This window comes from Tachypleus tridentatus, chromosome 4 (assembly GCF_004210375.1).
Source record: "Tachypleus tridentatus isolate NWPU-2018 chromosome 4, ASM421037v1, whole genome shotgun sequence".
NCBI classification, from domain to species: domain Eukaryota; kingdom Metazoa; phylum Arthropoda; class Merostomata; order Xiphosura; family Limulidae; genus Tachypleus; species Tachypleus tridentatus.
This window is the reverse complement of record NC_134828.1, coordinates 25,469,783-25,484,050: the sequence shown is the minus strand read 5'-3', so window position 1 is coordinate 25,484,050 and position 14,268 is coordinate 25,469,783. Positions and strand designations below refer to the sequence as shown.

The window sequence follows — 14,268 nt, the reverse complement described above, 5'->3', positions numbered from 1 at the left end:
CAAAAAACGAACTGATTTGGTCTTTAGATACAAAAACTTTAGTCTACACTGGGATAAAAAAAACACAGTTAAGCCTAATTTGTGAATAGGCTTTATTCATTTTTTTTTGTAAATTTTTAACATCAATGAGATACTAAACCCAGAACACTAGGGCCAAGTTTCCACAATTTAATGAGTCTTAGATTCAAACAAACTACACAGGAGACTAGTAGACAATTTATGAACATCACATACTGACTGCCCATCAACAACACTTAAAAATGAAGCCACTGCAGTAAAGTTAAGAACATCAGTGATCAACAATCTCAAATGAGTGCTTCTACATTTCATAAATAAAAACATCACAGATTTGAATAGCATGTACAAAGAGATGAAGTCACCCCACTGACATTACAATAAATTATAATCTCTATATAGTTTTATGACTTGTTTTTAAATTTCACACAAAGCTACATAAGAATTACCTATGCTAGCCTTCCCCAATTTAACAATGATGGACAAGAAGAAAAGCTGCTAGTCAACATTATCCACCACCAACTATTGGGGCACTCCTTTACTAATAAACAATGGGATTATCTGTCACATTATAATACAACTGAGGCTGAAAATGCAAGTGTATTTATGTGACAGGGATTCAAACACACAATCTGCAGATTGTGAGTCAAGCTAATTTACCACCAGGTATGGTTTTTATGATACTGCAGGTTAGACCAATATACTAAATGAATTACATTGCTTAATAAACTAGTTTTCAGTTTTGTTATTTGATGTATGTGATCAGAATTTATTAATAACAGATAAAAAGAACAACAAAACTGAAAATTACATATATGCTGTTTGCATGTATACAACAGGAAATACTCTACAAAACTTACCACAAATAATTAAAAGGTGTTAGAACAACAGGATACAGTTTACTCTTATCAAATAAACTACATTACCAGTTCCTAATCATGATATAAAATTTTTTTCTTTCCTGAGTGAGTACATCTTCATTCAATTCTTTTTTTAAGCATGGATTATCTAAAAACACAAAGTGAAGTAGATTTATCATAAAAATATTTACATAAAAAGCCCTCCCAAAAATATCCATAAAGACCATGAGTAACTGTTATAATACAAAATGTGTTCATTTTCTCAAAATGTAAATATGCCATGAAAAAACTTATACATACAAAATTGAGAATACCAACACAAAGTAGTAGTAGCCTGTGTTTAAGTATTACTTAAAATTATAAATAATAATACAGTTATCCCAGACAGAGTCAACATCTCTAGCACAACAATCACTGTAATCCAGCTAAAATCAAAATACAAAAACTCACCATTTATAAGGAAGAAAAAAGCCCCTGTTTCATTTGCAACAGCCCGAGCAATCAGTGTCTTGCCTGTTCCAGGTGGTCCGTAAAGCAATATACCCCTCGGAGGCTTGAAAACACAATGTTCTTTCATAAGAAAATGACTAAACAGCAGTTTTAATATATTCAAATTTCAAGGCAAAGATAAACTGTTAACTTAAGAGAAAAACCTTTTATGAGTTTTTTTTTTATCAAAGGCATTTAAAACAATAGTAAAAAAAATGTAAATGAATTTTATATCACCAATAAGAACTGACCAAATACTTCACCTAAAAACAATTTAACACGGTAATGAAATAAAATATTTTTTGAATGGTTTAAAGTTTACAACTCACTGGTTACTTGATATGTTACAGACAAAGCTAAAAATATTTCACAACATAATCTCATATTTTTCATGTTCTTTCTGATGTTCATAAACTGATGACTTGAAATGATATCTATTAGGGTAAAAGATTTCATGTATATTTGTCAAATTTTCATGAAATCTTTAATATTTATCTAGACAAGAACAAAACAGAATAATGGGCAAGCTAACAATGTGTTGATCTTTATTCTTTCATAAAATGTTAGTTACCAACATTACTCCCAGGATATGAAACAAAATATGAAAACTATAAACACCCACCACCAACTCATGGCTACTCTTACCCAACTGAATAGTGGAATTTGACTACCACTGTTATAGTGTGTCTGTAGAGCCCCACAGTGTAGGGCAAGTTTTCTCTGCAACAGACAGCAAACCATAAATCTTTGGATTTAAAATCTGAACACTTTAATCACAGTACCACTTACAGCCTTTGCACAACATTGTTTCTGAAATTAATTTAGCTAAAACAGAAACAGTAAAGTAGAATTCCATCTGTGCCTGAGTATCACAGACAATAAACATACCTTCACTCCAATGGCTCTAAATAAGCTTGGATGACGAAGGGAAGTTCCACCATCTCTTTTATCTGTGCTAACTGCTTCCGACATCCTCCAATATCATCATAACCAACACTATTTAGCGTCTCTTCTTCTTCCTGTATGTTGGTAAGTACAGGAAGTGTTTACACATAGTTGTCATATTTGTGATTAACTACATATTCTGTTACAACCATTAGGCTTACTTTTAGGTTATCTCACTGTTAATGATTCGATTACTTTAATACCACTTTTTATGAAACAAACTATGAAAGACAATTTCAAATTCATTTACAAAAATGCCTAAGCTTCTGATGTAAATGAAAACAAACAAAAACTGTGTGTGGGTGTTCTTGGTACCACATATATGCTTATCAATAATTCATTCACAAATCATGTAAATTTCAACCACCTACTATGAAACGAAGATATATTTTTATAATCCATTCTACAATTTACTAATGTTCTCAAAGAGAAGTTTTTACCTCTCTTTTTATAGGTTCCCCTTCACAGTGAATAACTGTGTCAGGAGCAACAATGCAGTATGGACTGGGGTCAGTTTCAACCACCTTAAACTCTACAGCACGCATTCCACCCCTGACACCAAACATGTCTCCTTTGTGAACTGGCCGGTAAGCCTCCAGGAAGTAGGGCTTCAAATATACATCAAAAAGACTCCTGCAAAAATGTAAATTTTATGTCACTGATTTTTGTAATACTACTGACAAGCATTTATAAGCTGATACAAAAGTACACAACTACTAAACTTCGTAAATTCAAAGAGTGGGCAACTTGTTTAAAATTAATATATTTATAGGAATTTATGATAAATTTAGAAGTTGGTTACTAAGTGACAACACTATTAAAATTTTTTTTAATTGACAGATAAAAAACAGGAAATGAAACTGAAGTTTTAATATATCACAAAATATTAGGAGTTCTTGACAAAAACCAGTTTTTCAATACACAGTTTAATTAAGGGTACATAATTGTTTTGCCAAAAACCCAGTACTAAGCTGACAGTATAGTTAAATACTACCCGTGAAAATGCACTAAAAATCATAACTTAGTGGTATACTATAAACTTTTGACCCTAAACATATACTTAATGGTATAAATTATATTTTGATTCCAAAACCTTCCAAAACAAAATTTAATGCATGGTATACAAGTCACTTATATTATGAAAATAGATAAACAAACAGTAATGAAGTTATATATACAACCTCTAGCACTGAAATCACAAAAAATATTACTCACATTACATTTTAGTTAATTTCAAAACTGCACCATTCACTGAGTTTTGATAACACAGAACAAGTACATGATTGGAAGATATATTTAAAAAAACATTTTTGAAGATTTATGCTTTCAAAACCAATTACTTAATATGTGGTTAATTTTATTAACAAATTTTAAAAATGGCTTTCATATAATAGTTATAATTAACAAGCTACTAAAATTAATTCTTAATGAAAAACTATACTGGTACAAGGCATACAGCTAAGCAAAAATTGTTTAAAGGTTTTAAAAGTTCCGTTTTTGTTCTGGTTGTTGAATTAAATTGTTTTTTCATTTATTTATTTATTGATAAAAATGAATTCCTTGAACTTTATTATGCCACATTTCTAATAATATAAAACATGCAATTAACAATGTTTGTATGATGTCACACAATATAATAATTGAAAATAAATTTTCAATGCAAACAATAAAACAAAAAGGGTATATACATTTAACAAATTTATTGTAAACTTGTTAATAGGTTTCTTATTCTTAATTAAATTTTATTAGCAAAATGAGATCCAACACGAGTAATTTAAAAGAAGAGAAAATAGTTTGTATCAAAAGATGCTGAGAACAATCCAGAGTCACCTCACTTAACTTACCCCGTCAAACCTTCTACAGTGTCATCAATAGGAAGAACATGTATTCGTTTCCCATACTTTACGTCCGGACAAGCTTGAACACTACATAAACCGAGAAGTACAACAATGACGTCTTAAGTCAACACACATCATAAACCATAATGAAACAACTCCATTACATAAACTTCCACTGCCAACAACAACTTCAACCAAATATCTCAATGACAGTGAAATATATACATCTTTAAAAGACACAGTTGGCAATGTTTCGACTGATTAATTTTCAACAGAACAAGTTAGCACATAAATGTACTCTGAAAGAGAAAACTTGTTTAAATTCACATTATTTTACTTCATGCTGTATCTAACTTTAGAAAATAGTTGTTTCTGTAATCATTACACAAGAGAAACTAGCACCAATTTAGTATTTAGCAAGTTTAACACTAAAAACCTTTTATCGGAACAATACAGTAGTCAAGAGAATTGTCCTGAAATGAAATGTAAATATTTTATTATTTTCAATTTTTTTATATGTACATTTAAAATTTTAAGTAGATATCCTTTTGTAAGGTTAGAAGACAACTAGTACCACTCTGAAAATAGAAAAATACAATGATGTTATACCACATTTTTAAATTGTTTCTAATATGCAACCTAAAAAAATAAGCCCTTTTACAAATGTGAAGCACAAAGACAGCATTACATAAAAAAATGTCAGACTTAATAGAATAGCTTGTAATGCTTATAATTTTTTGTGCAATGTTTTTTTCAGATGCCTTTCCAGTGTTAACGAAAACCATTATTCGTTTCTTTTATTTCATAAGGTAAAAGCAATGATTCACCATGAGTAGAATTCTACTTACCTTACTATATCCCCTAATCTCACTCTTAGATTATTTCTAATGCAACGGTTCATTCGAATTTTTTCATTTGAACAAGTATCATCTGATAAGACGATACAAACTGTCTCTCTCCTCTTTTTCCCTTTCAAAAGTACGGTATCTCCTCGAAAGAGTTGAAGTTCATCCATTTTAGCCTAAAATTAAGAAAATACTCGAAAATTAGTAAAAAGGTTTAAAATAGATACAACATTCACCAATGTTGTTGGGCTAGAATTAAGTAATGACAGAAGATTTAAAAGGAAAACAAGAGATGCTAAAAAACTTGTTTGTGATATAAAATATCTGACTGGTCATTAGTACAACTAGACTACAGTTTATTATCATAACAGGTATGTACAAAGCTTAAAAAAACTTTTATACAACTAAGTTTGAGTGACGTGTAATAAGATTTATCTTCATTTAGGCTTGGATGATACAAGAAATATTGGCATTGATTGTGATAATACATTTCAAGCTACTGAAGCCATAGCTTAGTCACTTGAGTATTATCACCAAAAGTAAGAAACGAATTGTCTTCTTAGTAAGGCTAATGGTTCAGATTAAACATTTGCTTTTCTTCTTTGGTGTTCATTCTAGTGAAAGCAAAATACTTTCCATTTGATAGTGTAGGTACTGGAAAAACTACAAATAGTGATGAACAGAGTGGAGACTGAACATTCACAAACCAATTTCATATACTGAACAGTTAATATTGTGATTACTATATATAACCATAGGATATATGAACAATAATACTATGCCATACAAATCAGTAGTAATTTACAATTAATATATAAGCTAAAAAATCTGAACCTTTCAAATCACAAATATAATAGATTACCATATCAAAGTTGTTTAATCACAATGAAAAGATAGACATAACCTTGTAGAATTTACCCAAATCTTTAAAATGATGATGCATTAGAATCATGCAAGTTGGAACTTTAATTTTTTTTTTTGTGGGGTACTACAAACAGTTTCTTGTATAACATTATTAGCATTTAATACAAGAACTAATTAATAACGACACAGTTACAGTTAATCTCAAAGAAGAATGTTGTGGTTGCTAACAGCAGTCTTTAATAAACATAAGGAAAAAACTAGAAAACATTTGTTCATGTCTGCAAAAGACAAGTTTGTGGACTGAGCATGCATGTGGGAATCAGAGTTGTTGTTCCAGATAAAAAAATAAATTAATTAAATGAGTAGAATAATAAAATAATTAATGATCTAGCTAACATTCATAAGCATAAATAATTCCAACATTTTAGAGGAGAGCAGAGTTTGAAAATTGTTTTACTAAAAACATTATCACGAGCATACAATACCTGAGATAAGGCCACAACAGAGTTATCATCATTAACTGCTTCTTCTACTAACAACCGATTTGGCTTTTGTTTAGTTTTCAAAATGGCTGTTGAAAGGTCATCGGGGCTACAACAAAGTAAAATAAAAATAAACAGACAATGTTATCACACATTAGATGGTAAAATAACATTCACATTTCTTTTTTCTTAATAGTGGGGGAGGGTTTACTGGAAGTATTGGATTTCTATGAAACAGCTTAAACTTAAATAAGTTTAAAAAGTGTAAACTTTAACTGCAATGCATCTTTAAAATGATTGATCTATAACTGCAATGCATCTTTAAAATGATTGATCTATATATCAATGTACGTTAATTGTACATATAATAAAATCACACTAGTTATAGCACCTTAGAAACTAGACGTAAGTTTGCATCATAAAATAGAGCTGTTATAACTCATAAGTACAATAAATAAATTTTAAAAAAGTTATATTTATTTTTCTTTCTCAGAAACTTACTCAACAAAAACCCTAGCAATCACACGTGTAATTCAACAACAAAAAAATGCTATAAAATATGTACTACTTCACCAAAACAGAACACCAAATCTGTTTCACAAAATAGTATTTTTGTGGCACACACAACAGTTATGCCATCAGATTATGATACCTTTGAGTTTCCTAACATCATTTGGTTATTAATAGTATGATTAACTTAAACCTGAATTTAATCAGTGTTAACATTTGTTGGATATCATAAGTTATATTAATTATTCTTATGTTTTGCAGAAAAAGCTAAACGTGAAATAGAAAAAGCCTCACCATAACTACTACAAATTATCCATAAACTTTTGGACAATGTAATTTGTGTATGCATTTACGCATAGAAATATTTAGTGCAAGTATTGTCAGTCATAATTTCACTCTTTGGCACTGGTTATACCTCATTTGAAATACTTGATTCAGTTTAAGCCACCTTACTTGAAATGAAAACATAACATTGTTAAATAACATCCAGAGAAAAGCTAATAGAATAATTCCAGAATTGGAGAAGTTGCTGTAGGAAGACCAGTTGAAATCTTGATACAAGTTCAAAGAAGAGAAGAAAAGATCAGAAGGACATTATTGAAGTGTTTAAGACTATGGGAGGTAAGGAACAAATAAATCCAGGGGACATTTTATTTATTATCAGTAAAACTAGAGGACACAAGTATAAGATATAAAAAACAAACATGACAAGTTAAAGCAGTGTTACTTTTCTGATATAGTAACTGGCCTATGAAACAGTTTATCTTCAGATATCGTAAAAGCTTAAACATTAAAGGGGTTCAAAATCAGATTGAGTTTTGGAAATTATGATTGGATAAGAGAAAAGGAAGTTATTTATGTAGCTTGGAATTGATGGTAGAAAATTAAATAATATAGATAAGACAAATGTCTTCTCCTTATCACCTGAAAAAGTATTTATAAATGATACTTGGATATTAATTTTACACTAATCAATGCAAAGGAAAAGTTTGAAAAATATTACCTATTTAATAAAATTTTGTTTTTCACTTTTACTTATCACTCCTAGTTTGTTCTACACCATAACTGTTATTTCAGTCACAAATACCTTGATATAATTTAGATAAATCTAACAAAATTATCTGTAATTAGATGTATTTTCCAAACTATTGTTTCAAGACATACCAAAATCCAAATTTAAATAGCAAGCAGGATAGCTCACATTTTTATGTTGCAATTTTTCAGACTAATTCCTTCTATACTTTAAGATAAAAGTTACAATTTCATTAAAGTTCGGAATGAAACGTTTATATTCTAGGAATCCACATTTTAGAAATTAAACCATTTTCTTTAATGACTTCAAAAGCAAAGAATTCAAATGAAAGGTAATAAAATGCTACTTTTGAAAGTGATATTTAAGCCAGTAATGCAGACATATTTTCAAATCATCTAAATTCATTATAATTATTCTAACAATACATCTACTAACAACGTAATGCTGTGATATTTTTTTTTTATTTCAGATGCATTGAAACTGAACATTGTTTATTCATTATTGACCCAAGTTTAAAGAAAAAAAGTTCTACTGTGCCAAAGTTTGAAATTTAAATTTAAGTTGTAAGAAAATAACAGCAGTAACTGAATTTCAAGTTCTAAAACCATATATTAGAACATTATATCATCTGGGCTATGCAACTGGCAAAATGCTATGTATAAGCAAGCAGATATTAAAACAAAAACTACAAAAATCATCTTTTAAAATATTCAAAAAATTAATATCACAGAACTTTAGATAAATATGGAAAATACTTTAAACAAGTTTTGTACTTGTATACAACAAAACTGGGTCATAAAGGGAAATTTTAGCAGATTCAAGCTTAACGGTTTACCAAGGCCATATGGTTAACTTTAACCATCAGATGATTATTATAGGTTCCAAATTCCCTTATCATGGTCCAATCTAACTTTCAAATGATGTATTCTTTGACTGATAATTTATAGAGTATTTGTCATTTTAAAAAATGTGAAAATGCATTCAAATAATCTTGCATTATAAAAAAAAGTTAATTATGTTCAAAATAAATGTCAATTTACAATATTTACATTCAGTGAAGATGATCACAATGACAAAACTGCTTTTTATTTGTAACCAATGTTATTAAGGCTAGGAAATAGTTTAATGTACAAGTTGGGTTCTTAATGCTTGTTTACTACATTGAATAAAATATTTACATATTTAACATCTTTGTTTTGTTTTCTTTAATTTTTGTTAAACAGATAGCTAATTAGATTGCTAATTACTAAAACATGGAATGGTATTTGCTACAAGACTTATACTAGAGGATGGTTTAGAGGAAACCCAAAATTCAGAGTCTACATTTCATCTGGTTTTCTCCCCTGCCCCTCACTTGCAAAATATATATATATACAACTTCAAACTTATCAAAGTAGACCTTAAATTTTGAGATATGCTTAGAGAATTAGCTCTGAAGCCAAATTTCAGTTTAACTGTTGACAGCATTGCAACATTAGGAGGTATTTTCATATTTATACTAAATGTACTTTCAACTATTTAAGGTAAGAAAACCATGACAAAATATAACACTAACAAGTAACTAATTTAACGCTATCACTATTTCAATCTTAAAGTATCATTACAGTTAAGCTGTGCTTACTCCAATATACTGTATAAAGTATATTCTGCATTCTTATTTCAAAAGTCCCTAAGGATGAAACCGTTTATAATATAAGCTACTGCATGAACTTGTTAAATTGGTATTATTAGTTATAATTTATAACTAATGAAACCGTTTATAATAAAAGCTACAGCATGAACTTGTTAAATTGGTATTATTAGTTATAATTTATAAAGTGCAAAATTACAAATTTCCACTCAGGTGGAGATACGACAGCTTACAAAAAATTATGAATTATGTGACGAATCAAAATTTAATTACAAGAAATTCACTTTTAACAAATAAAGTTTAGAAACGGTTCGCAAATTAAATGGGTAGCGAAAGAAATTTTATTGTAAAATTACAGTTTCGACAAGCTTACGACACGATAGTTTCTACTGTTACTAGTATTAGTACTAAAGGTTCTTTCCATTACTCATTCAAACCACTTCCAAATTTTAAAATTATATTACACGTATAACTTCCATTAAAATGAAACCAAACCTACTTCGTTTTGTTTTCAGCCATAATAAAACCTTCCTTTCCGTTATAACTAATAAAAGCGTTCTAAGTACTAAACTGTATCTTGTATGTCTCTCACTAGGCCCGACTTGCACAGTGACGATTGCAAATAGAAACATATGAATTTGTCGCCCTCTGTATATATTACATCACATATTATAATGATGTAATTATACAAATAAAAATAAATACATTTTTATGCCACATGGCGACATACTCAATAAACCATTTTCGCAAAAGGTAAAATATTGAGAGGCGTGTGTGTGTATTTTCTTGTAACAAAGCTACAAAGAACTATCTCAGAGCCCACTGAGGGGAATCGAACCCCTGATTTTAGCGTTGTAAATCTGTAGACCTACCGTTGAAGTAGCGGGGGACAAAAATTGATGCAAAACATTTTACGAACAAACTAATGAATTCAGTACCGTACCAGCCGTCTTGAGAATACATCAGTATCAATCAACAATTAGAAAAAAACTAATTCATTTCAATTTTTTAATGCATAACTTGATTTGTTTGTGTGTGTTTTTGTTCTGAATTAAACACAAAGCTACACAATGGGATATCTGTGCTCTGCCCACCACGGGTATTGAAACCCGGTTTTAGCGTTGTAAGTCCACAGACATACCGCTGACCCACTGGGGAGTTGATTTGTTCGTACTGAATCATAAAGTTGCACAATCTGTGCTCTGTCAGTTTCTAGCATTATATGCTCACAAACATAACGCTTTTTCACTGGGTTTGGTTTGGTTTGGTTTGAATGTCGCGCAAAGCTACACGAGGGCTACCTGCACTAGCCGTCTCTAATTTAGCAATGTAAGACTAAAGGAAAGACAGTTAGTCATCATCACCCACCGCCTCCTCTTGGGCTACTCTTTTACTAACGAATAATAGGATTGACCGTAATATTATTACGCTCTCACAGCTGATGTGGCGAGCATGTTTGATGTGACAGGGATTCGAACTCGTGAACCTCGGATTACGAGTCGAGTGCCTTAACCACATGGCCACGCTGGGCCTTTGCCACTCGGATGTGGGAATTTGTATTTATGCTTGTTGGTTTGTTTTTGAATCTCACACAAAGCTCGAGGGCTATCTGCACTAGTCGTTTTTAATATAGCAATGTAAGACTAGAGGGAAGACACAAGTCAGCACCATTCATCACCAACTCTTGAGTTACTATTTCACCAACGAATAGTAGGATTGACTGTTACATTATAACTTTCCCACGTCTGAAAGGACGATCATGTTTGATGTGATGGGGATTTTAACTTCCGACCCTCAGATTGCGAGTCGAACACCATAACCACTTAGCCATGCCTGGCTCTGTATTTGTATCAAAACTACTAAAGCTATCTGCCGCAATACTGAACAAAGGGAGAATAATCAATCAACAGCATCACACAACCCACAGCTTAAAGCGCAAGGAATGTTTTGCGTTTTTACACAAATTCGAACTAGACTTGCCAGCTCCAAAATTAAGAGTTGTGGCAGAGTGTAGTTTTCAACTTTAGCACGAACCAGATTATATTTAATGCATAAAAGATTAGAAGTCTGAAAACTAACTTTATTATTATACAGATAACAATTCTAATTACCGATCAAGTTCAGATAATTCAAACTCTACTACGGGGTGAACTCGGTACATTTTCTGTACAACGTGTGTTTGTCTTATAATTTTTGTTCTATGCAAGCATTTGACAATAATTTTACATTGAACTGCTCAAATAAAAAGCAGCAAAGCTAACAAATAATTCAATTTGGTATTATTTGAGAAATAAAAATTATTATTACATCGATAAAATAGAAGTCATATTGCATGCACATAATGTGTTCAGAGCAATTTATAAAAGTTCAGGTAATAAAATTAATACTTTTAATAATAGGATCATATCAATGAAACTTGTTTGGCCTTAATGAATGGTTTATGAACCAATAAATATTTTGAAATATATCAATTTATTAATAAAAGTTCAATTGTAGTTCAATGTATACTCACAGTTTACTGTATTATGCAGAATTCTTTATTCTTGTTGTAAAAATAAAAAATAAGCCTTAAAAGACCATCATGATGCTACCAAAGTTTTTACTAGTTTAAAAATATTTTAAAATTTCAGCTTTTTGCAATTTCATCGTACGTTTCAATAAATAGTTTCAAAGTAGTGTATTTCACAATTTAAGTGTTTGTATTTACACATAAAAAATTCAAGTTTAAATAAACAACTTAAAAATGTTTTTAATTGCTCATTTTTACCTCCCACTGATGCTAAATAGTTGAATTACAGAAAATTATCTTTATTTCATCAAAATGACAACAATGGCCATTTAATTCAATGACTTAATTATGAACTGTGCCTGATAAATTATTTTTTAAAAACTTTTATTGCACTTTAGTATCACTTTCAATTAATTAATTACATTATCCATGATAAATTAAATTGGCACTTGTACAAAAGTTGATAAAACTAAAACATAGCACAATGCCAAAATGTATTGCAGAATAAAACTTTAATACTGAAAATAAAACAAAACCATCAAGCCCTGTTGGACACTTTCTATACACTGCGGTGGCATTCAACACCAACACAGGAAGCAAACAGTTCTAATTTAATCTTGCAAGTCCCGTAGGACTCCGAGAGATCATCAAGGGCTCTGAGAAATTATTTCTCTTCACGCCGCTAACGGAGTTTGGTAAAATTTAGGCGATTTTTTGGGGTAATTGATCGGACTTTGGTACGCTTGAAAAAGTTCGTGACAGAGAAGTCCTTAAAGTGAAGATGAGTGATCATATATCACGACTGCCAAATGCAGCGTTGATGTGAGGCTTCAAGACACCCGAGAAACAAAAGCAGTTAATTAGATTGGAACTAGTTTGGATTACAGTGTTTAAAATTTCAAACCACTTGACATCCGGGTTTTGAATATTATTAAATCCTTCTCTGACCAACACCAGGGAGAGTTGGTCTTTACATATTGGGGGCGTTTGAGAATAATGTCGTGGACTGTAAAGCTACAAGGAACCCGTGTGTGAGCTTTAGAGTAGAAGAATAAACGGACGAGAAGTTGGCAAAGTAAAAGTGAGGAAGGTCTAGTGGTGAAAAGATCCAAGGAGAAGTTGTCTACAAAATACTATAAAATTGTCAGACAAATTGGCCTGACTGGAATTTACAAGACCAGTGAAGTATCCGGAGAAAATTCACTTTCACTGATCAAATTAAAGCCCGACCAGATAAAGAGCAGTCTTGGGTTAAGTTGGCTCTGACAGACCTGAAAACTACAAATATTAAGACGTATTCCCCTTTAATGTTGTGGCATGTTCTCATCATTGCGTGTTTTCTCCAGACTTGTCGGGTAGCAGCTATAGAGTGGAAGAGTGAGTTGCGATTTTATAGTATTAACTAGCAAGATTGATTAATCTTGTCTTAATGGGAGGTAATTCTGCGTAGTGTTCTATATAGTACGATAATGTGTAGTATCAGATGTGTTATGCTGGTCGTGAAGTCCAGTTTTGAAGTTTAGCGAAAGTGTTCTTTCATGTTGTATATAATCATGGATTCGTATTCCTTAACGAGTCTAATGAATGTTTTGTAAATATACAGTATAATTTGTGAATCACAACTGCATATTAGGTGGCTTACTTGAGATATGCTTTTCGTGACTGCAGTTTTTGTAAATTTCTTTTATATGTGAATGTTTATTTGTTTTGAATTTCGCACAAAGCTACTCGAGGGCTATCTGTGCTAGCCGTCCCTAATTTAGCAGTGTAAGACCAGAGGGAAGGCAGCTAGTCATCATCACCCACCGCCTCCTCTTGGGCTACTCTTTTACTAATAATAGGAATGACCGTCATATTATTACGCTCTCACAGCTGATGTGGCGAGCATGTTTGATGTGACAGGTATTCGAACCCGTGAACCTCGGATTACGAGTCGAGTGCCTTAACCACATGGCCACGCTGGGCCTTTGCCACTCGGATGTGGGCATTTGTATTTATGCTTGTTGGTTTGATTTTGAATCTCACACAAAGCTCGAGGGCTATCTGCACTAGTCGTTTTTAATATAGCAATGTAAGACCAGAGGGAAGGCAGCTAGTCATCACCACCCACCGCCAACTCTTGGGCTACTCTTTTACCAACGAACAGTGGGATTGACCGTAACATTATAACGCACCCACGGCTGAAAGGGCGAGCATGTTTGGCGCGACGGAGATGCGAACCTGCGACCCTCAGATTACGAGTCGCACG

General features: G+C 31.5%; 1 pseudogene across 1 annotated transcript in view; it reads right to left on the bottom strand.

Annotated features, from left to right (window-relative positions):
- The window catches only part of LOC143248716 (transitional endoplasmic reticulum ATPase-like), a 42,793-nt pseudogene extending 32,626 nt beyond the window's left edge, over positions 1-10,167 (bottom strand). The window contains exons 1-7 of the transcript XR_013027157.1: positions 10,011-10,167; positions 6,342-6,447; positions 4,996-5,168; positions 4,154-4,234; positions 2,750-2,942; positions 2,253-2,383; positions 1,326-1,428 (exon numbers count right to left, since the gene is read on the bottom strand). The product of XR_013027157.1 is annotated as a transitional endoplasmic reticulum ATPase-like (transcript). The remainder of the gene's footprint in view (positions 1-1,325; positions 1,429-2,252; positions 2,384-2,749; positions 2,943-4,153; positions 4,235-4,995; positions 5,169-6,341; positions 6,448-10,010) is intronic.
- Between the last annotated feature and the right edge of the window lie 4,101 nt (positions 10,168-14,268).